Consider the following 24,241-nt stretch of genomic DNA (forward strand, 5'->3'; position numbering starts at 1 on the left):
CATCATTCTTCAGCTCCACCTGCACTCTCCTCCAGCAGTGTGCTCCTTCTGCCTTGCTCTCCTCCTCCCTCTATGCCATCTTACCCATCCTGTTTGCTCCCAACCCCATGTAATCTTGTATCTTCTGGGAAGCTCTTCTACAACCACACAGGAATGTCTACCAAAGGTAGAAGTGGTCACTGGAAACCTCAGCTGTCCATCAGAAGTGTGGCCACAGCTTAGAGACAGAGGAGTGTGGAGGCCCCGTGGGCTGGTGCCTTGGGCCCAGGCACTTTGCCATGGACTGGCTGTCTATGTCATCAAGCTCCTGGAAGAGCCAGGGACAAGGCCTGACGAAATTGTCCTCAGCCCCACAGACCAGGATTACTATGGTGCACACAGCGTATCACCTTCCCCTTGGAATAAATTGTACCAGACAGTCTTTGAATTTCTCTCAGGCTCAGCTGCTGTGTCACAAACCCTGAGAGAGTAGCTTCAAGTATGTATTTTGATAACATTCTCTAGATGATTCTGAGGCTTTGTGATGGTTACACTTAATTATCGGTTTGACAGGGGAACTGGGTGGTCATGGAAGCATGACCTTGGGAATGTGTCTGTTCCCTCAGCCCTTCTTCTCCGGCACTGTTTGCCTGCTCTGCTTCTTAGCTGCCACAAGCTGAGTAGCTTTGCTTCTCCAGGCCTTTTCCACCATGATGCTTCTGCCTTGGAGCCAGCCCTTCATGGACTGAACCCCCCAAAACTGTGAGCCAAAGAAACCTCTCCTCAAAATGGCGGGTGTCCGATATGTGAAGAAAAGCTCACTAATACACATACTGTGAGAAAAAAAAATATTTGTCTTGGAATAGAAGGACCAGTTGCACACCTCAGCTATGCTCAGGAGCACAGGCACGTGGGTACTGAGGTGAAAAAAGCAAGTATTCTTCAGAGCCGTCTGCCTGGGAGGAGGACTCCAGGTGCACAGAGCCAGAGGTGACATAAACAGGGCTTGGGTTCTGGTGCTCAGGGCAGATCTAACTGCCTGGCGCCACGCTTCTCTCCTGTAGTCTCATCGAATCATTTGTTCTTCTACTCCTGGAATGGGACACTTTGGCAGTCAATGCTAAGAGGAGGAAATTGCCCTCAGAGATCAGAACAAGCAATAATTACCATTGCTACTGGCAAAAGAGAGAAGATGAGAAAAAGCACCCTCAGAGACAAGGAGGCCTCTGCTCAAGCCAGAGCATCTCTCACAGACAGGAGCAGAGAAAAAGAACAATCCACCCAAGCTCCCACCTGAGAGGTCTCCAGAGCAGCGAGCTCATGTCAAAGACAAAACTGCCTTCTCAGAACAAAAACCGAAACATCAATTCACAAAGAGGCTGGGGACAAAGAAAAGAATTCCAATGGCTCTTTGACTCCACGACCTAGCTAACTGAGGCACAGCGATAAAACTCATTTTTTTCTGGGTCATGCCACTAAAATAAAAGATCTTGGCCAATTCGGTGAAACAAATCAGTGCAGTGAGTTTCATTCTTCAGCTTTTCAAAATAACTAGCCACAATCATGGTTCTTATAACACTGATCCAAATCATTTCTAACGGAATGTAATTATGAGGTGGTTTTGCTCAACACTATTCATTTACAAATGGGGAAACTGAGGCTCAGAAAAGGAGAGAGTTAGACTGAAGTTGCATGGCTAAATCAGTGGCCTGTTTTGTCCAGGTCACCTTGCTTTGTGACTTTCTGAAGCAGCTGACTGCTTACAGGTGCCATGTCATCACAGTGTCAAAATGGCTCAGCCTAAGTGACAGAAACAGGCAGAGAGGAACCCGGACTAACTGAAGCAAACCACACATTGCATGGAAGAGATCAGCACAAGGGATCTGGGACCCAGCTTCTTGGATTTGATTAGCATGAGTTCACTCAGTACTGGGCAGTGCAATACACGTGTTAGCTACAATTACTGAGCTCCATACTTTTGGGAAAACAACTATTTGTGGAGCTACATATATATTTACACGCATTTTCTTTACTTACCAATGAGTCAGGAATTCTTGTCTTCTCTTTATCCTTGAGGAACTGGGTTCCTAGAGATAAAATGACATGCTGAATTTGTCATTGGCCATTGAGTTTGTCACTGTGGGTGGCAGGATTTGAAACCAGCCTCACTGGATGGAAGGCATCTCTTCTTCCCATGCCTCCTGTACAACTTCCCACTTCTGGGCTGATACCCACACAAAGATCATGGGAAAGGAAGTAGAATACTTTGAAGAAATTTTAGGATCAGGATAGTTTTGCTTCTACACTGAGTTGTAACATGCTGGAAATAAATCAAAAGTGAAAAAAATACAAACCGTGTGAAAATTTCTCAAAGTATAGGCTGCCTTGCAGTTTTGCTATGAAAAAGAAATCATTTGTACCTAAGACACTGGGTAAGTACTTACTGAATGGACATTAGCCACAGTGCTAGGTCTTATGGATATCATAGCAGGAGTGTCTGCAGCCTGTGTTCTAAGACAACCAGGAAAATAAGACATAGTTGAGTATATGATTTTTCCCAAAGATTTCATCAGACATCCCTACTGATTGCCATGGATCCCGCTTCTTCTGGTGGAACCTATGGAGTCCTTACCTCATGCACTTTGGACTTGCCCAGGAAGATGTGGGAAGCATAAAGCATTTCATATCCAAGTCAAAGCTTCAAGAGACATTGAAGTTCCTTTTTACCACTCTTTTGACCTCTTGCATGACAATAGTAGGTCCTAGATGGTGTTGTCCATCAGCCTTGGTTCCAGGCTGAGAAGACATGGAGTAGTTAGAGCTCCATCCCATAGAGATACAACCTAGAGCACAGCCAAGGAGCAGCCTACATGTAACATGAGCGATGAATAAGTGTGGGTTTGTATCACTGCAACTTTAGTGTTGTTTGTTATGAAAGCAAGGCTGACTAATAGAGAGGATATGAAAATGATTCAAACTAATTTTGAGACAAAGTAAAGAGTGATGACTTCTAAGAGACAAACATACACAATTGTTGTAGGCCTATAGAAAGAAAATATTGCCTCTGCTGCTGAAAATCAAGGTGGTCCTACAGAGATGGTGGTAGGTGAGGTAGACACTCACATCATGCAAGCCCGGGCAGTTGGTTGGGATGGGGTGAACAGATCCAGAATATCTGCGAGAGCATCTTCATTCTCTGATACCTTTAAACCCCTTGAGGACTGTGTGAATTTGGGTGAACTATTACCTCGATGCACAATTTTAAGAACTCTGGTCATAGTATACTAATCTGTCCTTCTGGAGGTGTTCTTGGGACTGGGGTGCATCCTCTGATACTCATTTGATGGAGATCAGAAGACCTGCCCTAGATTCAGAAATGAGGGCCAGGATACTGGACATCACAGCTGGGCTTATTGCTGTTCTTGAGATTAAAGGACTGCGGTTTTGGATTATGTCCCTTGCATCACCACCTGGCCTCAATTTCCATACTCCTTTACTGAGAGGGAGAAATGAAAATCTCTAAGGACTCTTTCAATTCTGAAAAATCTGAGCTGCTGAGGATTCATTTTCATGAAAGTCTCCGATGCCGCTTTTGATTTCAGCTGCCAATTAAGTGTCATGTCACACATGCATATAAGGTGGCTGTGTTGACCCAGACAATGGAAAACATCAGCTTTGTCTGCAATAAAGGTCTCCCAGTTAATTGCCAGTCTCCTCACTCTCCTGGGTCTTGTTCTTTCACATCCCTGCTAACCTTTCATTTTTCCTCTGTCATCTCTTAAAAACTGTACATATTCTCCCGGGAGCTCTTCTTTCTCCCACCCTCTGAATCTTAACTGCTTATAAACAAATGCTGAATTCCATACTCAACATCTTTCAGTTCCATCTCTCTTATTCTTTCCTCGTGATATATTTCTGAGCTGTTCAAGCAAGGTGAAAACTTGAATGATTCCTTTTGTCCCTGTTGTAGTTTAGATCTAAAATGTCCCCCCAGCAAGCCCATGTGTTCAGAAAATATGCTCTGGCAGGTGACTGGATCATAGGGCCCTTACTCCATTAGTGCATTAATCCATTATGGAATCATGACTTGAAGGCATTATTGGAAGGTGATGGGAACAGGAGGTGGATTCTACTGGAAGGTAGGGATCATGAGGTGTGACCTTGGTGACTCTATCTGGTCACCGCTCTTCTCCTCTGTCTCCTTGTCTCTCTGTCTCTCTGTCTTTTTGCCTCCTGTATGCAACTGGGTGAGCAGCTCTTCTCCACCACACTCTTCTGCCATGATGTTTCTGTCTCACCTCAGTCCTAAAAACACTGGAGCCAGCTTACCATGAACTGAATTCTCTGAACCCATAAGCCAAAATGAACCTTTTTTCCTTTCAGTTATTTTTCTCAGATATTCAATCTGAAGGACCACAGTGAAGGGAAGCTAACAGTTCCAGACAACAAAGCTATTTAAAACTCTGTTGGACTTATGTCAAAAAATACACAAAATCTGAGCTTTTCTCACTGACTCTAGCATGACCACTACTCTCTCTCTCTCTCTCTCTCTCTCTCTCTCTCTCTCTCTCTCTCTCTAGTGATTGCTGCAGCCTAACTGTAATCCCTGATCCTCCCTTGTCCCCACACTGCTGCCAGGGTGATGGTCATCAGAGGAAAGCAAATAGGGCAGTCATGAACATGGGCCACTCAGCTGTCCTGCTGCAAGGACTACAATGAACCGATGACCCAGTTGTAGGACCTCTGAGTGCACCACAGTATTCATGCTGAGGTGGCTTCTCCAGGGACGCTTCTAGGCAGGAACCAAGCATGGTGGAGAAACCAATGCAGGCTGATAACCTCAAACTCACCCAGTGCAAATACCCTTCAGGAATAAAGGGGAAATAAAGACATTTTTATATGAGGCAAATCTAAGCGAATTTGTTACCAGCTATCTGAAAAAAATGCTAAAAGAATGGTTTTCAAATCAAAGGAAAATGATAGTATAAGAAAACTTGGAATATCTGGAATGAAAGAAATAGTACAATTATTGGAAAACCTAATAGACTCTTTCCTCTTAAAATCTTTAAAATACACATGACAGTTTAATGCAAAAATTCTAGCATTGGTTAATGAGTTTTCTCAGAGATTTTTTGATATAATACATATGAGAAGACAATGATCAGGAATGGAAGAATGTAAAAGAACCTGTATGGTAAAAAGGTTTCTGTGTCTCACAGGAAATGGCAGAATACAAAATCCAAAAGCAACGTAAAATGTTAAGTGTGCATATTGCAATCCCTTGGGCAACCACCAAAATCTGTTAGTCAAAAACTCATTAAATAGATCAAAATAATTTAAATAATCCAAAATAACATAGGAATGGGAAAACAAAAGAATAAAAAAGATAACAAATAATGAATAATGAAACAGTAAATTTTACTAAAAACACTCAATAATTATATTAAATGTAAATAATAACTTAAAAGGCAAAGATTCTCAGACTAGATAATAAAGAAAGATAAGACTCAATTTCATGCTCCCTATAAGCAACTCACACATTATAATAAATGTAATTTATAGTGCAAATTTAATGATAAAGGTAATTAAAAGAAGAGAAAAAGATATGACATAAAAACATTAATCCAAAGGAAGATAGAGCAACTATATTAACATCAGACAAAGCAGACTTATAAGCGAGAAAAATTATCTTACACAAAGGACATACAAAATGTTGGACCAGTTTGCCAGGAGATACAAGAGATACTGGAGTCATAAGGATGAAGTCAATTTTCCAAAAGTAAAAGTTTAAATATGCATGTATTTAACAACAGAGCTTCTAAATATATGAAAAAATTAAGAGCTGATACAACTGAAAATGGAAAAACAATACTGAATATCAAAAACCCTAACCTGATTTTTAAACAATATACCTGTACCTGGGCAAACAAGAGAGAAGACATAAATCAATAATATCAAGAACAAAAAGAAGGCATCACTACAGACCCCCTAGACGTTAATACAACAAAAAGAGATTACTACACATGCAGAATTTGACACAATAGATGGAAAGGACAAGTCCTTCTTAGTCATAAACCACAAATGGTCATCCAAAAAGAAATGGACAACATGAATAGTTCATAAATAGTTAAAAAGTTGGTTTTACACTTAGAAATGTTCTCACTAAAATAGTTTAAGACTACATGATTTCAGAGCCAAATACTACCAAATATTTAAAGAAGAAATATCAAGTTCTCTGTAGTCTCTTTCAGGCAACAGAAGAGGCAAGGATATCTCTGAATTCATTTTATGAGTGCAGTATTATTCTGATACCAAAAGTTCACAAAGGAAATGGAACAATATTCTTAATGAATACAGAAGAAAACTTCCCCAATAAAACTCAGACAGCAAATCAGCTGGCTGATAGTGTAGTTCAGTGGTAAGTGCCTAGCATGCATGAGGCCCTGGGTTCTTCCCCTACTACCACAAAAACCAAACCAACCAAACAAAAACAATAAAAGCCTTCTACTAACAGCAAATAAAACCCAGAAACTTATACAGGTAATAATATACCTATCATGAAGTTACTATTTTAAAACGATGAAGAAGAAAAAATGATATCAATTATATGTAAAAACAGATTTTAACAAAAATAAAAATTTATTCATGATAAAAACAAAACTCTAGCAAACAAGGAATAAAATGGAGTTTCCTTAATTTGTGACAAAAGTCCCTCTGCCAACACAAGGCAAAGAGTCTACTCACTGCTTTGATTCAAAAATGCTGGACATGTAGCCAGTGCAATAAAGTACGAAAAGCTAATAAAGGGAACACAATATGGAAAGGAAACAATACATTATTTTGTAGAAATTCCAAAGGAATCTACAAGAGTTTCCTAGACTTATTATCAAAGTTGTAAAGACAAAAATTTAGTTTATTTATGGAATGATTGTGTAAATATTGGACAGATATATATGCAAACAAATGAGCTTTGACCTAAATCTCACCCCTTATAACTCTGAGTGGATCAAAGATCAAAATATATGACTTCAAAAACTATAAAACTATAAACCATCAAAAGAAACCGTAGGAAAATTTTTTATGATAGTTATGATCACAAAATCATGAATCATATAGGAAAAAATACTAGATTAAATTTCATCAAATAAAATAGTTCTCTGGGAATGACAATGTTAAGAGAACAAAAAGATAAATACTAGGCTGAAAGAAATATTTGGAAATTATACAACCAATAAAAAAACCTTGTATTCAAAAAAAATATAATATGATTTTTAAAAACTCAACACTAAGGAAATAAGCAATCCAGTTTAAAAGTGGGCAAAAAACTTGAATATTAACTTTCTCAAGAAGAGCATACCAATGACAAACACATAATTTATGGTCAGCCCCATTACTCATAGGAAAATGGAAATTAAAATCATAATGAGACAGTACATTTTCTAGAATGTGAGCAACACTGAGCAATAGGGCCTTTTTTACATTGTTGATGGGAATCCAAAATGGTATGGCTACTCTAGAAAACACTGTGGTAATTTCTTACAATGGTTTACATTCCCTGATCATCATCTGATTCAACAATTTCACTCTAAAGTGTTTATCACAGATGAAAAATTTACACGTGTTTATATTAAAGGAACAAAACCCATGCGTATGTTTATATCAAGGTTATTGAGATTTGTTGCAACCTGGAAACGACCCAGAAGTTCTCCAGTGGGTGAATGTATGACCGGACCATGGTACCTCTCCCCGTATGCTAATGGATACCTGTCGACCAGAAAGACCGACTTTCTGATACAGCGAGTCTGAGGTATCTCAAAAGCTTGCTCTTGGGTGAAAAGACCAGCTCCAAAATATTATACAATAGATGCACTTAGGATTTTTTAAAGCCTCTTTGCAAGCAAGGAGTACAAGGAATTTTTGTAACATAATTGATCATATGTACCTAAAATATATGGCAAATATTGTTCATGGTGACCCACTGGAATTAATGTTCTTATTAACAAGGCAAGAATATTCACCTTTCCTACCATTTCTATTTCATATTGTCTTGTAAATCTTAGTCAACAAAATAAAGGGAAAAGTTAACTTAGGGAAAGAAAACAAATAAAAAAACACTTTTTACAGCTTATAATTGAGGTAGGAAATTCTAGAGACCCTACAGATCATTAAAAGAAGCCTTTTTGAATGGTAACATATGGAACAATATATTTTTAAACTGAATTTCTACATTCAAGCAAAAATACAATGATACCCTTTATTTACAAAGACAATAAAAACATATGGTACATATAAATGGCTCTGTTAAAGGAGGTACAGCTCCTATCATAAAATAATAAAACTTTACTGAAACTTATTAAGACCCAAGTACACTGGCAGACATGCCATAACTAGCCATACAAAGGCTCGCTGTGAAGATCAAGATAAATTTTCTCACTGATTTAATCCAATTCCATCCTAATTCTACAAACATGGTTTGAAAATTTAAGAAGCTGAGGGCTGGGGATTTAGCTCAGTGGTGCTGCTGCCTGCCTCAAAAGCACAAGGTCCTGAGTTCAATCCTCAGTACCAAAACAAAACAAAACAAAAACTTGAGAAGCTGAGCTGAAATCTACAAGGAAAAACAAAGAGCTCAAAATATCCAAGGCAACCTGGAAGAAGAACAGCCTGGATGAGACGCTGACATCCCTTCTCCCAGTCCCTTCCTAGGTCAGAGGTGGCAAACCTGTGGCGTACTTGTTGTTGTTTTTCTTTTAAGACGAAAGATGTTAATGTACGAGTTTTTTTAAACTAAACCTCAATATTCAGATTTAATTGCAGTGTTGGCACTTTTTGATAAATAGATTTAGGGTTGCAATTTGGGGCCTCATCTCTAAAAGTTTCGCCATCACTCTTTAGGGTCTATAGTGAAGAGGTTGTACTTAAGACTGTGGGTATTGAAGAGAAGACAGGCACGTTGTTTAGTGTAACACAAGAGAGAACCCAGCAAAGGACCCCAATGCTGTAACCGGAACTTGATCAAGGTAGCTTTTGGAGAAAATTGCTGGAGAAATGACCGACACTGGAACGATCCTTTTCATTTGGTTATTGATATGGAGAAAGATGATACTACACATCCACTGTACACAAATCTCACATGCACTCAAGAACAAACTGCAAGAGAAAAAAAGTTACAATATTCTGATAATGTCCGAACAAAAATATTTTCTGAAATAAGCCTCTCCCAACCTCCCATAAGAAAGGCTTAATGACATAGAAGATGCAATTATGAATTTAATTACATTAGCATCAAAATTCTATTCATCCAAAGGCATCATATCAGGTAGAAAAAGACAAGCAGCAAACTGGGAGAAGAGTTGCAACACAAAAAGCAAACCAAAAACATATCAAAAATATATAAAGATTTAACCCAAATAAATGAGAAAAATACAAAAATTCAATAAAATTATAGGTAAAAGCCTGAGGAGTCCCATCCATAGGAAGAAAGCTCATAGGATATATGATATGTATTTATGCATATACAATTAGTGTACAAATATACATATAATATCTGTGATTAGTAACCTTTTAAAAACAGATTAACACATTTATAACCACTACATAAGTAAAAATTAAGACAGCCTACAATACCGGGTGTTGGTGACCATTTGGGGAGTGGAAATTGGCCTGACCCCTTTGGAAAGTAATTTAATATTATCTTATTAAATTGAAGATTTCCATTCCCAAATAAGCTACATTCCATTCTCAGGTGTATACATTCTGATGCATGTGCCCAGGGCAAGTGTCCAAGAATGTTTACACAAGCATAGCAAAAATCTGGCCCAGAGTCAAGAACTCAAATGGGGAAGACTCAAATCTCACTGACACTATTCACTGAGTGGATTCCAACACGCTATGCACTATTGCCACATTTCAGCATGGTTCTACCTGGAGGTATGTAAGGGCTTGAAAGATGATGGGTGTAGACTATGACATAGCGATGGGTCTTACGAACCTTCAAATAATAATGTATAAAATACCAATACTGTGTTTAGGAATATACATGCATCGAACACAAAATTTTAAATGGGAGGAACACAGACCAGAAATTCTCTGGGGAGGACGTTTACAGGGTACTGATTTTCTTCGTAAGTGTTTATATTATTATCATCAACAAGTATTAGCATTCTATCATTAAATATATTGTTTTGCATGAGTCAAAGAGCACATCATCATTATTTAGAACAATGGCAAAACGAGAGAAGGTGAAGGCCAGCAGGTACAAAGCGCCTAAGCAGGCAGGGCTGTTGGAGGAAGGAAGAGATGGTGAGCAGCTGCTGTGTCAGGTGTCCTCAGTCAGGGAAGCTGATCTGCTGTAGATCGGCAGCAAGGAGGAGAGGGGCATGTGCCCTGGTTGTCCCTTGCTACACTAGACACCAAACCCAAGTCTGGGGCTTGAGGGGCACCGGCACGGATCCCACCCAGTACCTGTAGTCAGGCAGGCTCACCAGGCAGCAGGCGTCCTTGGCCAGAAGGACAGGGAAGATGACTGTAGGCCCTTCAGAGCTGGGGCCCTTTGGGCAGCTCCTTCTCCTGCTCGAATGTGGTCTTCTCCGGGTGACCACTCAGGGCACCCAGCCCTCCTGGAGATGCCCTGGGACTGCAGTGTCAGCCCAGCAGGGAGCCCACAGAAAGCTGTGCCACCCTTCCTAATTCAGCCTCAGACAGCACGTAGTATTGCTTCTACCAAGTCCTGCTCATCACAGTGGTTACCGAAGCCACCCACTTTCAAGAGGATGGAGAAGCAACCCCTCCTTATGACGGGGGAATGGAGGCTCTGGAGAAACATGCAGAACTGGATATGTAGTTATGGCTGTTTTTGAAAAAATAATCAGCCACAGCATGCTGTAGTGTCTGTCAGTAGCTGGGCCAAGGTCGAACTGGAGTCCAGAATCAAAGTGGCCACGGTCACAGAACCCCTCAGTGGAGGGTAAAGTGTTTACATCTGCTACAAGAGTCAAAGAGAAAGCAAATTCCGGATAAAAAAGGTGACGAGGAGAAAATCCCATAGTCAGAGGAGTTGGTTTGTCTCAATATGAGAAGGAAAGATGTCAGGAGGGAGAAGCTGGTGGCACCATCAGGCAGATGGAAGAGCACGTAGGGGTGGCACTAGGGACGGGGAAATCAGTGTGGGACTATGGAAGGGAGAGGAGAGCACAGGGCTGGTGCCCAGGGTGTCTGCGAATGAGCAGCAGATGGCAAAGGCCGAGGACTTGGGATGGCGTCTCCACCCCTAAGCAGGACCTGAGGGAGGAAGAAACCCTAACACAGCAGATTATCGGTTCTCCAAACAGCTCAGCCAGCAGCCAGGCCCACTGCATTGCAGGCAGAAAGTGATGTCCTGTCAGAAGGGGAACTGAATAATTTAGAGTGATGTTGCCCATGAATGTTTAATGATATGAAAAAATGTTCATGAGACAATGTTAAGTTAAAAAAAAAAGCAGATTGCAAAATTGTATAAATGCACGGAAAGGAAAAAAAGACATTCATTAAAAATATTAGCAGGATTTATCTCCAGGTAGGGGAATTATTTGCTTTTCCTTTGTTTACTTTTCTGTAATTCTAAATTTCCACAATAAAATAATTAAATTTTAATTGTTAAAGCATAGTAATTGTTATATTTTAAAGAAAATATCCACCTTTAAGCTAAAGAACACCAGGAAGAGCCTGTTTTTAATGAGATTTAGTTACTCAGTCCCTCACTATGAAATTTTATTTCCTCTCCTAGTTGCTTACCTAAAGCTGTTTTTTCCTTACCTATTAAAATAAGCAGCAGCTCTCAAAGTGTGAGTCTTCCTGGATTGGAAGATGGAAAAATTGTTTTCATAATAACACTCTGAGGTGATTTCTTTTTGTCACTGTGTTGGTGTCGGCATTGACGGTGCCAAAGCTGTGCCCCGCAGAACTGCAGCCTCTTGCGCTTGGAGGGAGGTGGCGGCGCCAGGTTGTCATTGTGTTCGCTGCCACACACCTGCCGCAGAAAGTGAAATAGGAAAAGAGAAGGAAAACGAGCAACAGTGTTACTTATGCTCTGGACGAAGCATTAAGCAAAATGTACTGTATTGAATCTCCACTCTTCAGAGCACGTCTTTTAATATTCTGTACGCAGACAAAAGGGAAATACACACCCAGGTCCCCTAAACATCCAAGTGATTAGGAAAGGGCGTGCTGGGCTGACTTACAAACTGAACTGGATGCTATTCCCATGGGTGCCACCATTTATACTGGGATGGCTGACTGACACACTTCAGTTATCAGACTTGGCTGGAAAGTAGATATTTTTGTGAAAATGAGCAAAGTGAGTTGTCTACTGCAGAGGAAACTAATGGACAGTTTTGTATTGCAGATGGCAAAATTTGGACTTCTAAGAAAAAAAACAGAATTTTTGAAAACTGCTCTTTTACCATGAGCTTGATTGCTTCCCAGTAAAGACTTTTCTGGATGAGATGATTGGTGGTTTGTTCTTAATTATTGTATAATGAAATGTATCAACATTTAGACATTCTGCATAACTTAATTAAGTAATATTCTCCAACCAACCAACGGATGATGTCATAAAATTGTGCATGGGTAAAAATATCTACAGCAAGTGCAACTACCAGGATACCAGGATAACAAAACTTTATCAATGTGGTCTCAGATTCTATATGCAGCTAACCTTTAATCAACTCCTACTTGTCAAGTTTTGGTACAGTAGAACAAAAATTGTTCAGGATTTTCTGAAAAGGCTGCTAAAATACTCTTCCTTTTGTCACCCTGCAGATCCTGCAAGCTTGCATGCAGAGGTTAGGATGAGAATCTAGCTCTGTGCTACTGAGCCAGATGTTAAAGACATTTGCAAAATCAAAAAGCAGTGCTACTTGTCAATATTTTTAAATTATTTTAATTATTTTCTAATTAACAACTATAATTTTTGATTTATAAAGCAATTGTTTTTCATTAAAATGTTACCTCTGTTAGCATGGCATAGGTTTGTTAATCTTAAAGAATTAATAAATGTTTTTAAATTATCAGTTTTTATTTATATTACAGAAAATGACCACGTAAATCAGTGCTCTTTGAACTCCTTAGTCTTTGAGAGCAAAGGGCCCCTTGTGTGCCTCTAGTCCCCCCTTCACTGAGATCACTGACACCAAGAAGATGCTGTAACTGTTCGTCTTCATGGCACAGACTCGGCAATGAAGGTGCAGAGTGTTCACACAGGGTTAACTGTCCAAGGTCACACAGACGCAATTGCAATAAATACTCAAATCACCATCTTCTGACTCCAGCCTGTTTGTTCTCATTTTATAACCACCACCAGTTTTCGTATCTCAACCCTGTATTTGCAATCATCCTGAACATAAACCTCCCAGTGCTGCTCCAACACTTCTACCACATTTCAAATTTAACAATCAAGGACAATTCAGTTTGGTTTGTTTTTACTTCTCAGTTTTACTTCATAATTACCCAGATAAGTTATTTTTCTTGTTGTACCGGCAGAATTGTTTTCCTATTTGATACAAATTCTTCTCCTCGGTGCTGCAACTATGTCTTGCTACCTGCATTTCCGGTGGACTGTGCATCTCAGCACAGGATCCCACCTGTATCCTAGGTTTCGGAACAGTGTGTTTGGGGATGGTGACTGCCAGGAGCATCACAGGACATGCTATGCTAAGCATGTCAACAGCTGTTTTCTGGGGTTATTGATGTGCCCATTTTACAGGTGAGGATGCTGAGGATCAGCAAAGCCGATCTACCCAAAGACATAGGGATCATTCTTCTCTCAAGCAGGATTCAAGTACACTTCCCTCTGGCCACATTAGAGAGCAAAGCTGAAAGAATTACCTAACTATCTTTCATTTAATATTTTCGGAGGTAAGAAATATCACTCTTTACTGGATGGTTCAATTTTTGTTTTAATAGATAAGACTAATAATCATAAAGTTCTTCCTTGGGGGTATTGGCACTTGCACCCAAAACCCTATGATGATAAGTGTCTACATATTTACACTCTAGTTATAACTCACAGAGCTCTGAAGAGCAGTTGGAGATGGAGAGCCCTTAGCGGGAAACGGGGTGCAAGAGTTCACTACAGCTGAGAAGGTGTTTAGCTGCTGAGTTAGGGGATTTCTGCAGTTTTACCTTTTAGGGTATTCCTCCTGCCCCAGGTATTAGATACATGTATGTGCCCAGCACCACCGTCCTGGGCACTTCACAATGACCTGCTTTATGGCTGACAAGTGTCACTTAGGTGGGATTATTCCTCTTTCACAGGTGGGGTCAGTGAGTGGGTGGCTCCCCCCATTCTATTCTATTTCCCATCAACTTCCAGCCTTGAAATCACACAGGAAGTCTGCTTTGGGTGGGTATCCTCCCCCCCCCCCAAGGAAAAGAGGGCTAAATGTGAAACTTCCCAAATCACCTCTTGTTTCCAGAATCATGCCCCTCACTTTTCCCTCCGTTTCCAATCTCTCTAGTATATATATATATAGATATATATAGTAAAAATTTTTCATAATCATCACTGTCGTTAGGGTAAGCTTAATACAAGTCACTCTGGCATGATCTCTTCCAAATAGGGGACTGACAGGAAGTGTTGTGTGGATATGTGTCTCTAAATCTAGTATAGACATTTTCACTGAATTATTTCTCAAGAACCCAAACTTGTCACATAGACAGGATGGGGAGGAGTTTAAAATAGAGAAGAACTCACATGTAATAAGATCCAAATTGCAGCCAATGATCTAGTGAACAATGTCATTTCACACTAATTACTTTAATGTAGGCAATATTTTTCCTTCTAATCATATGAGAAAATGAGTCATAGGGAATTTTCTTGACATACACAAACCTATAGAGTTTGGTGTGAAACAACCAGAATTCAAATGATTGTCTAATTTTCAATATGCAGTCTTTCTACTGAAGTTTCACTATTATCAGATGTTTCTGGAATGCCTGAGACTTCACCATACATCAAAGATGGAATGTTTCCACCCTTCTGGCCAGCCTGGAAGCTACTAAAACATGTATGGAAATCGGTTTTATCCTGACAATCTTGAAGCTTTTTTGGGATTCAGTGGAAAATATTTTGGGAAATAGCATTAATGCCTGATATAGACAACAAGAGTCAGGTAATTAAAATGAACTGGCAAATGAACTTTTCCTGCCTTGGAGAGGAGGTTTCACTTATTTGAGGAAAAATAAAGGGAACAAGAAAGCAAGGGCCTGGGGAAGAAGTGCTCACCTCCCCGGAATACCTCCCTTCTGCCTGGCACAGTGGCCTGGAAGCTTTCCCGACTCCGAGTCCTGGCCTGTGCTCAATCTTGGCACAGGTCACTGAGGTAGTGATGACATCACAGCAGAGAGAGACAAGCTGGATTGTCCTGGAGGAAAAAAGAAAGCTTCCTTGCTTCCAAAATAATACTATTCTCAAGTACTATTCTCAAGTACTAAGCTGTGCAATTTTAGAATAAAGTTGCAAATTTGGAAGCTTCCGTGCGAGCCAGGCATGGGAAACTCTGTTTCATTTGACTTAGTCCAATGTCTTCAGCTATTTTCTTCCTCTACTGTCTGGGGCTCAGCCAACCGCAGGACACTTGTTTTCTGTTCATTAGTAAATTAATATATCTGCAAGCAAAGATCGTCTGCAAAAAGCAGATTCACTTTTCTTCAAATGTAATGAAACTGTGTTTGGAGAAGACTCTGTTGATGTCCAAGAATCTTTATGAGCCTTTTAAAGTCATTGTTTTCTTCTCACAAATGAGAAGTGGCTGATGCCAAAGAGTAATGAACTGGAAACCACATGGTGACAGTTGGTCCTTAACTTGGCCCTTGTGCGAGCCTTACTCAGTGGCTAGGGAAGAAGCTGGAGATTTCCTTCCTCTTTCTTTCTTTCTTTCTTCCTTTCTTTCTTTCTTTCTTTCTTTTTCTCTCTTTCTTTCTTTCTTTCTTTCTTCTTTCTTTCTGTCTTTTATTCTGTCTCCTTTCTTGCCACCTCTTCTTTATGCCTTAAGCAGTAAACACAGGCTTTGGAACACACAGATTTTGAAACAGAGTGGGGACAAATTTCAATGTCTCTTCAGCTGAGTGGTGAACCAACACTGTGTAAACAGTGGATTTCATTTCCCCAGGTCTGAGTTTTCCCATTTGTGAAATGGTGAGATACATCCATTCCCCCTTTCCTTATTTCTAGAAGAATCAGGAGTCCTTCATGGAGCTCTTATGATTCAGGAGATCTGAGAAATTTGAATGCTCAAAGTCAGCAATGACCATCCCATCCTTATGGAGAAGCTGGGGTTCAGGAAACAGGAGTGCAACAGCTATCAGACCTTGGGGCCTGTTACAGGGTGGCCATGGTCAGGGTGCCTTAGACCTTCAGAGTCTATCTCGAAGCTGTAAGGGAAGCCACCTTGGGGATGATGTCTTCATACACAAGAGGAGACAAAAGCAGAGAAGTGAGTGGCCATCTGGCCATCCCTGTTCATGCTACATAGCCATACTAGCACTAGACTTTTCATTGTGTGAGATAAGCTTCTTTTTTCTTTAAGTCAATTTATGAGGATTTTTTAATTTTCATTTTCTGCAGTGCTGAAGCTGGAACTCAGAGTTTCACACATGCTAGGTATGAGCTTTACCTCTAGCCATATCACCAGCCCTAATTTTTGTTGTTTTGTTATCCAAAAATATGCTAACTTCAGAAATGTGATAATCAATGATGATAATTAACAGTTACATAATTGGTTTGCCTCACTATTTTTTTTTTTTTTTTGTACCAGGCATCGAACTTGGGACCTTGTGCCTGTGAGGCAGGCAGCAGCACCACTGAGCTAAATCCCTGGCCTCTGCCTCACTATTTTTCATTGATTATTTTCTACTCTTTGCAACTTGGACACATGATGCTACCAGGCTTTAAAATTTACATAAAGCGTGCAGATGTTATTTGGATGTCTCAGTTTCCAAGAAACAAGGAACCCTCTCAATTCTCTGTGGGCACAGAGAGTTTAGGGTAAGGCTATGCATGAACAAAAGGAAAACTGGATGCTCAGCCCCTTGTCCATCAGAGGATTTAAAAATATCTGGAAAAAAGAAGAATCATACTCTAGCTATACCTCAGCAGAAGAAACGTGTGCACCACACTTGAAGGAAACCTACCAATTGTCTTCTGCAAAGAAAGTACTATTTGTAGCACTTGCTTCTGTCTCAGCTTCTCTCATTCCAATCTGAAATTGAAAAGATCATATGAGTACATGAAGCATTTAAGGGCACCCTCTGCCATATAGACAGACTGTCCAGCTACCAGCTGGTGTTCATCCATTACTTCAATTATCTTCAGCTAAAATTCCAAGATAACATTCATTCAAACAGTGGATAATTACCAACTAGTTAAGCATTTACCCTGTTAGATACTGTTCCATATTCATATCACAAATAACATAATCCTCCCATGTAAATAAAATAACTTTCAATGCAAAGTTTTCTTTGAAATGGGTCAGAGCCACAAACAAACTAGAAATCAAGGTGTAATAAGAGAAAATGAAGCCCAAGATAAGAGGGCAGAGGCTATGTTTTGTGAGAGAAGAGGAGATACTTAATACAAGGTAGACAGGGAGGCCAGTGTAGACTGGGCTTGAGTCCAGATCTACCTGCAGCATGGAAGGGAACTATTCTAGGAGACAGGTATCCAGGAAAAGGGACCCTCTGCTATGAATGTCCTGGGGTGGAAATGAGCTTGGCTTGTTGAAGGAACATCCTACAGGACAATGCACTTACAGTAATGTGGGAACAGCCAGTGTGGTTACAGGACACTGGATCAAGAAGGGGGTAGGAGACAGGAAAGGCCATGAAGACAGTGGCCCTCGTTTCTTCATTAATAGCTCTGAGAGGTGGTAAGTTTCTTCAAGGCAATTGAGTTCATGTGAACACCCTGAGGCTGGTCTCTTTGGTAAAAGAAACTGAGATCTAATCTTGGACTTCCAAGTCTTCCCACCAGGTCCCCTTTCTTCTCCAGCTCCTCATACTTGCAATGGTTCTTGTTCTGCTCACCCTGCCCTTTCCTTCTGAGGACCTTCCTTGGCAGCTAAAAGAGACTCCTCTGGCCACCTGAATGGACACCAAGAGTATGACAGGCCTCCTGCATGAAAGACTAGCTGCTGGAAGACAGGTTTTGTCTTGTGCTGGTGCAACCCCCAGCTTTGACTAGCACCTAGGAACCATCAGGTCCTCAGGAATAAGCATGGCCTTGAGGCTCTTGCAGTCCCACAATCCGGTCCAAACAATGGAGATGGGTTTCTTCTCTCCTTTGGAATCTTAGCTCAGTCCAATTCAACATGAATTCAAATTTTCATTAGGATCCTGGTGATTCATTTTTAAAATTGATTTTTGTCCCTAGTTCCTGGTGTGTTCTTAAAGTGTTTGGAATTTCCCAAAAGATAAGAGTGTCTTGATGTTAATGAGATGCCTCATGGGGCAGGGGAGACACTAGATGGCTTCAGGTTGGAGGATGCTGGTCAAAAAACCAAGTCCCAAAGAGAGTGTTGGAACTTTCAGCTCCAATCTCTGGCCTCCCAGAGAGGAGCTGGAGCTCAAGTTTAACCACCCATGGCCAAGTCTGTAATGGGCTGTGCTTATCTACTGTGACCTCCATACAAACGCTTGAAGGATGACACTCCAGGGGTGTCTGAGACCGTGAACACTGTGTGTGCTGGAAAAGGACAGAGCAGCTCTATGGCACATGCAGTCTTTCACAACCTTTGTCCTGTATGTCTCTCACATCTTGTTCTTCCTGAGTCCCAGCCTTCATCAAGAAGTAGAATCATAAGTGAAGTGCTTTCCTGAGGTCTGTGAGTTGTTCTAACAACTGATCAAACCCAAGGGGGAGGTTGGTTATGGAATGCCCTGAACTTATACCTGACTGGGTGGAAGTGTGGGTCACCTGGATCACACTTTCGCTGGGTTCTGCACTGGGACACCTTGTGGGATTGACCCCATGGTCTACAAGCTTTGTGCCAGTGCCAAAGCTTAGGGTCAGAATTGGATGGCATTCCTGGATGTCTAGTTTGTTTGGGGGAAGGAGAAGACTGATGGTACTGAAAATAACACTAACACAGTTCTCAAAAGGTAGCCTCAATGTGCTTAATTTTCCTTCGAAGAAGATGCAGGATTAATTTGTGAAGTTCTAACAGAAAGACAGAGGAGGGGTATTATGTAAAGAAACTGTCTCCTTGGATCAGAGGCAGAGCAAAGTGGGTCGTGGTCAAGGTCAGGTTCTAAGAAGCTGAGCCTTTCTTGGAAGGTTGGTATTAGACTCAAAGCAGTCAGAAGCAAAATGAGCCAGAACTGAGTTGGAGCCAGAGGCCGAAAAAGTGCTGAAGATCAAAGCCTGTTAAAAGAAGTAACAACATATATGGCATGGGACCATAAGTGGCTGCTTAATTCAAGGGTCAGAATCTCAGCCAGGACTCAGCACAGCTTGGGAGCTGGGTAAAGGGTAGACAGGGACAATTGGTTCTTAATGGTGGGAGAGTCTTCATCTCCTTCTATTTGTTAATTAAGAAAAGACATTTTAAGGAAACAGGGCCATCAGACATGTCACGTGATGTCCTCCTCCACAATAATAGGGTGAATTGCCACAGGAGAGAGAATGAGGCTGGTGGGGAAGCAGAGGACCATAGACATAACCAGCCAGAAGGCCTAGGTTTCCAGCAGGATAAAAACAGTGGCTGCTGTTGGCTGATCTGGGAAGACCACACTGGAGACTGTATTCGTGCCCATATCCCGTCCAAGGAGAGTGCCCCACTGCATTGCAGAGGAGGCTCCTGCTGTCTGTCTTGCAGCCAGGGTGCTTGCCAGAGCCCAAAGGTGCTCATGGCCCAGGAATCAGATCCGGAGGCAAAAAGGCTCGACCCTGCGTGGTACAGTGGAATAGTACACTTCCCAGCAGGTTCATGTAACACCAGAAAAGTCAAGGCCAACCAATGGCTCTGCTGCTTCCTGTCTTGGGGATTCTAGCTCTACATTATCAGGACATCTGCCTGCCTCATTATTATCCATTAAGACCCTGTTGGTCACCTATAAATGGAGACTCTCAGGGAGAGCTCTCTTCCTGATTCCCAGTATCAATTTCAGTTATGTAGGTAAATCCGAGCTGCACTGCCTCCAGGACCCAAACGTTACTATCAACTCGCAAAAACCTGCTCAGATAGGAACATGTACCCAGGCAGTTCCCAAATCATCTCATTATTCCTCATCTATAAGTGAATTTTCTTAAGTACTCAAAGATTAGGCCTAAGAAGAAAGACCCTAGCAGGAATCTGTGTTACTAAATGCAAAGAAAATATATTCTTCAAAAACAGATTTTTGGTTTCTCCCAGTTGAAGAAACAAAATACAAGACAAGGGACATGAGTTGCCCTGGATCACCAAGCTGGTCAGTTCTTTGGCACAGCCAAGAGCAAAAATCAAAAATCTCAACTCACTGCTTACTCTATTTTACCAAGCCACCTTTCCTGATTCATTGGTAGGTAAACACTTTTTATTTTCAAGGAAAAGGTAAAAAAAAAAAAATTGAGGCATTTTGATAGTTTTTGTTGTTAGTCAATACTATGATTTTAGCACATAATCACTTCACTGGGGGGAAAAATGGAAAATCCTATTCCACCTATCACTCACCCTCCCCCAGGTGGTATTTATACACCCTCATCGGGGGCAAAAGGTGGCCTATTGAGGCAGAGTCAGAATAAAAACCTTGTCACCCTCTCACTTGGTTGTCAAGAAGGAACCTTGCTCCAAATGCAGGTTGCATTAGGCAAAAGTGGTTGTGTGTTTGAAATTAAATCACTCAAATATGATTAAAAACAGGATGCGTGACTTTTCATGGGGGTCCACACTTGAATGGGGCACCATACAAAATCAAGTTGTATTGTATTGTGTGAAACGGCTTTATATTAATGTTCAGAATAACAAGGCCCCACTGAGAGCCCTTCACGTTTCTGAATGGTGCTTGGAGTTCCGCAAAATTTTTCAGGACGGGATCTGCGCCACCCTGACTGCGTGAACAATAGTTAAAAAAAAATAAGATTGGTGAATTAAAATGACATTTTTTTTTCATTACTCTTCAGCTTTTGAGCTGCAGTTAAATGGGAGCCTAGGGAATCTCGTGCTGTTGCATTTGTTTCCCTGTGCTTGCGCTCGAGTTTAACTTGGTGTGGGGCAGCGGGAAGCATTCAGGCCACGGGGTGTGTGTTGGAGGAGAGCTGTCCTCAGCCATTCACGTGGCAGGAGCAGAATGCCTAGGACCAGGTGGCTTACGGACAACAGAAATTAATTCTTCACGGTTGTGAAGGCTGCAAAGTCCAAGGTCAAGGGGACAGCAGTTTCAGTGTCTGGTGAGGCCCTTTTCCTGATTTGAACACTATCGCCTTCAGGTGTGCGAAAGAGGCACCCAAGCTCCCTGACGTGCTTTTTCATAAGGAAATAATCCCATTTAATAGGGTTCCACTTTCATGAGCTAATCGCCTCCCGATAACATCACCGTGGAGTTAGGATTCCAGTATTTGAATTTCAGGGGCACAAATGCTGTCAGTCTCCAGCACTAACTATCCACTCACCAACTATAATAATTTCTTTATCTACAAAAACAGACACAAAAATAGCAATTTAAATTTTGGCCGACAATAAAGAAGAGAGGAATTTGCAGATTAGGAGGCCTGTAAAAGCTAAGTAGTAAATACTGGACAATGGAGAAGAAATTAGATTTAAAGAAAAGAATCATGTCTCCTTGTAGTGGTTTGCTGGGGCTTCCATGACAAAGAAGCAGAGACTAAGTGTCTTTAAACAACAGAAATACAATGGTCTCACAGTTCTGGCAGCAGAAATCCAAGGCCAAGGTATCAGCGGTGTTGGTTTCTCCTGAGCCCTCTCCCCTGGGCTTGCAGGTGGCTGACTCAGTGCTCCCCTCCATGGGGTCTTTTCTCGTGCATCCAACACACCTGGTGTCTTTGTGTGCCCACATTTTCTTTAAGCATAGAAAGGATGAAAATTAGATTGGGTTAGGGCCCGCTCAAAGGGCCTCATTTTAATTTAATTATTTTAATTTAGTTATTTTAACTGAATAGGGCTTTAAAGACCCTGTCCCCAAATACAATCATATTCCAAGGTCTTGGGGGGTCACGGTTCCCACATATAAGCTGAGAGAGAAACAGCTCAGCCCATTCCAATGCAGCTTTGTAGTTTTGACTTGGAAGGCAGATACATCCTTGGGAACTAAATAAGTGCTATATATTTAAAAGCAAAATTAAGTCACAATTTCCAAAGAAATTCTTAAACATAAAATATGAACAATTTTTCCTGTGTTGATAAGGTGGAGTACATCTCTAGATAAATTATGACTAAAATCTTTGAACAGAAATGAAAATGAAACTACCTTAGGATTCTGAAAACTAACCAATCTGGAGAGCGTAGTTGTACGCTCCATATCAGGAATGGTAATTGCTGGGTTTTGTGTTTTGTCTAGTTTAGTTTCTCGGCTTTGTCTCTCAGCTCTGACTCAAGGATAGGTCAGATCACCTCATGGATATGGGCCATGGACAGAAAGACTCTTAGAAAAGTTCTGTCCAGTCCTCGCAGCCACAGAACAGGAAAGTGAAGCCTTGTAAGTCAGAGAATGTGGGGAAATTTTTCTCCTCTTGACTTTTCTCATCTTCTGTCCCAGCTGTGTTCGGTGGGCAGCACTCACAGCAGGACTGTCCTGAGGCCCTGAACTTGCATATGTCTGAGGTTTCCTCCTGGGCTGCACATGGGCGGAAAACAGACAGCAAAGGCTGTGGAAACTGAACTGTGAAATGGACCACGGACTAAATCCCAGACTGATCCTACATTATTTGCATCTGGGCAGCCAGATGCAAAGAGCACAGTGCAGACTTAGAAAACTGACCCTAGTGTCACAGCCACCGATCCCAGAGGGTGACACAGTCCTTGTAGACTCAGCCTAACCGGAAGGACTGCCCATCATCCTGCTGTTTGCAAACAAAAATCAACATTTTCCAGAGTTTACAAGACACCGCAGTCTCACCAATTAACACTGTCCAGAATGCAACCCAAAATTACTTGATACCCACATGAGGGAAAGCTGGCCCATGCTAAGGGGTAACTCAAGAAGAGCACAATGTTGGAATAACCAAAGTATTTTAAAGTGACTACTGTAACATTCTCCCATGAAGTCAAAGTGAACATTCTTGGAAATAAAAAGCTAGACTTTCTCAGCAGAGGAATGGATACAATTTGTTTTGTTAAATGGGCATTATAGAGTTGACAAATTTAATACTGAAAATAAAAGAATTCACTGAATGAACTCAGGAGCTGAGTGGAGCTGAAATGGGAAAGAGTCCATGTGCTTGAATACAGGTAAGTGGAAATCACACAATCCCATCTGGAGACAGAAACGATTTTTAAAATGAGCAAAGACTCAGAGGCCACTGGGAAAGGTTTTTTTAGTTTAACTTTATGTCTTTGGAATCAAGAAAGAGTAGAGAAAGAAATAAAGGGGAAAAATAAAAAAACAATTTTTCAAATCTCCCAAATTTCATGAGGCATATTTACAGATTAAAGAAGTTTGGCAAAGGCCAGACATGGTGGCACATACCTATAATCCTAACCCTCAGGAGGCGGAGGCTTGCAGTGAATTTCAGGCTGGTTTGGGCTCCACAGTGAGTTCAAGCCCCAGCTTGGACTACATAGCGAGACCCTGTCTAAAAAAAAAAAGTTCAGCAAAACTCAAACAGGATAAACTGAAAAAACACCATGTCCAGAAGTACTGCATTAATTGCTGAAAACTGAAGACAATATTTTTAAAATCTTTACAGTAGCTGGAGAAAAACAAGAATAATACACAAAGAAAAACAAATATCTATGGATGTTTTTCATCAGAAACCACAGAAGACAAAAGACAGCATAAAAACACGTTTAAATTCTTGAAAGAAATGAGCTAGCTACTTAAAACTCTATGTCTAACAAAAATGCCTATCAGGAATAAAGTCAAAATGGACACATTCTAATTCTCATATTAAAAAATTGTCACCTGTATCTATCCTTTAGAGAGTTGATAAAGGAAATTATTCACCCTAAAGGAAATTGATATGAGAGAGAAGCTTGGAACCACAGAAACGAAGGAGAAATAGGGGAAGCAGTAGCTATTGGTGCTTATCTACTGCAGCGTTTTCCTCACAAAATTCTTTAAAATATGAATGAAT

At 40.9% G+C, this 24,241-nt stretch overlaps 1 long non-coding RNA gene across 1 annotated transcript; it reads right to left on the reverse strand.

Moving 5' to 3' along the window:
* Positions 1-11,560: 11,560 nt before the first annotated feature.
* On the reverse strand, positions 11,561-23,854 carry LOC110345786 (uncharacterized). Its single transcript, XR_002389387.2, has 4 exons — positions 23,635-23,854; positions 21,852-22,008; positions 17,149-17,216; positions 11,561-11,986 (listed from the first exon to the last, which is right to left on the reverse strand). It is a non-coding gene; the product is annotated as an uncharacterized LOC110345786 (long non-coding RNA).
* Positions 23,855-24,241: the final 387 nt, after the last annotated feature.

The sequence above is a fragment of the Heterocephalus glaber genome, unplaced genomic scaffold (assembly GCF_053883595.1).
Source record: "Heterocephalus glaber isolate CG9 unplaced genomic scaffold, H.glaber_assembly_v1.0 deba00001608, whole genome shotgun sequence".
NCBI lineage: Eukaryota > Metazoa > Chordata > Mammalia > Rodentia > Bathyergidae > Heterocephalus > Heterocephalus glaber.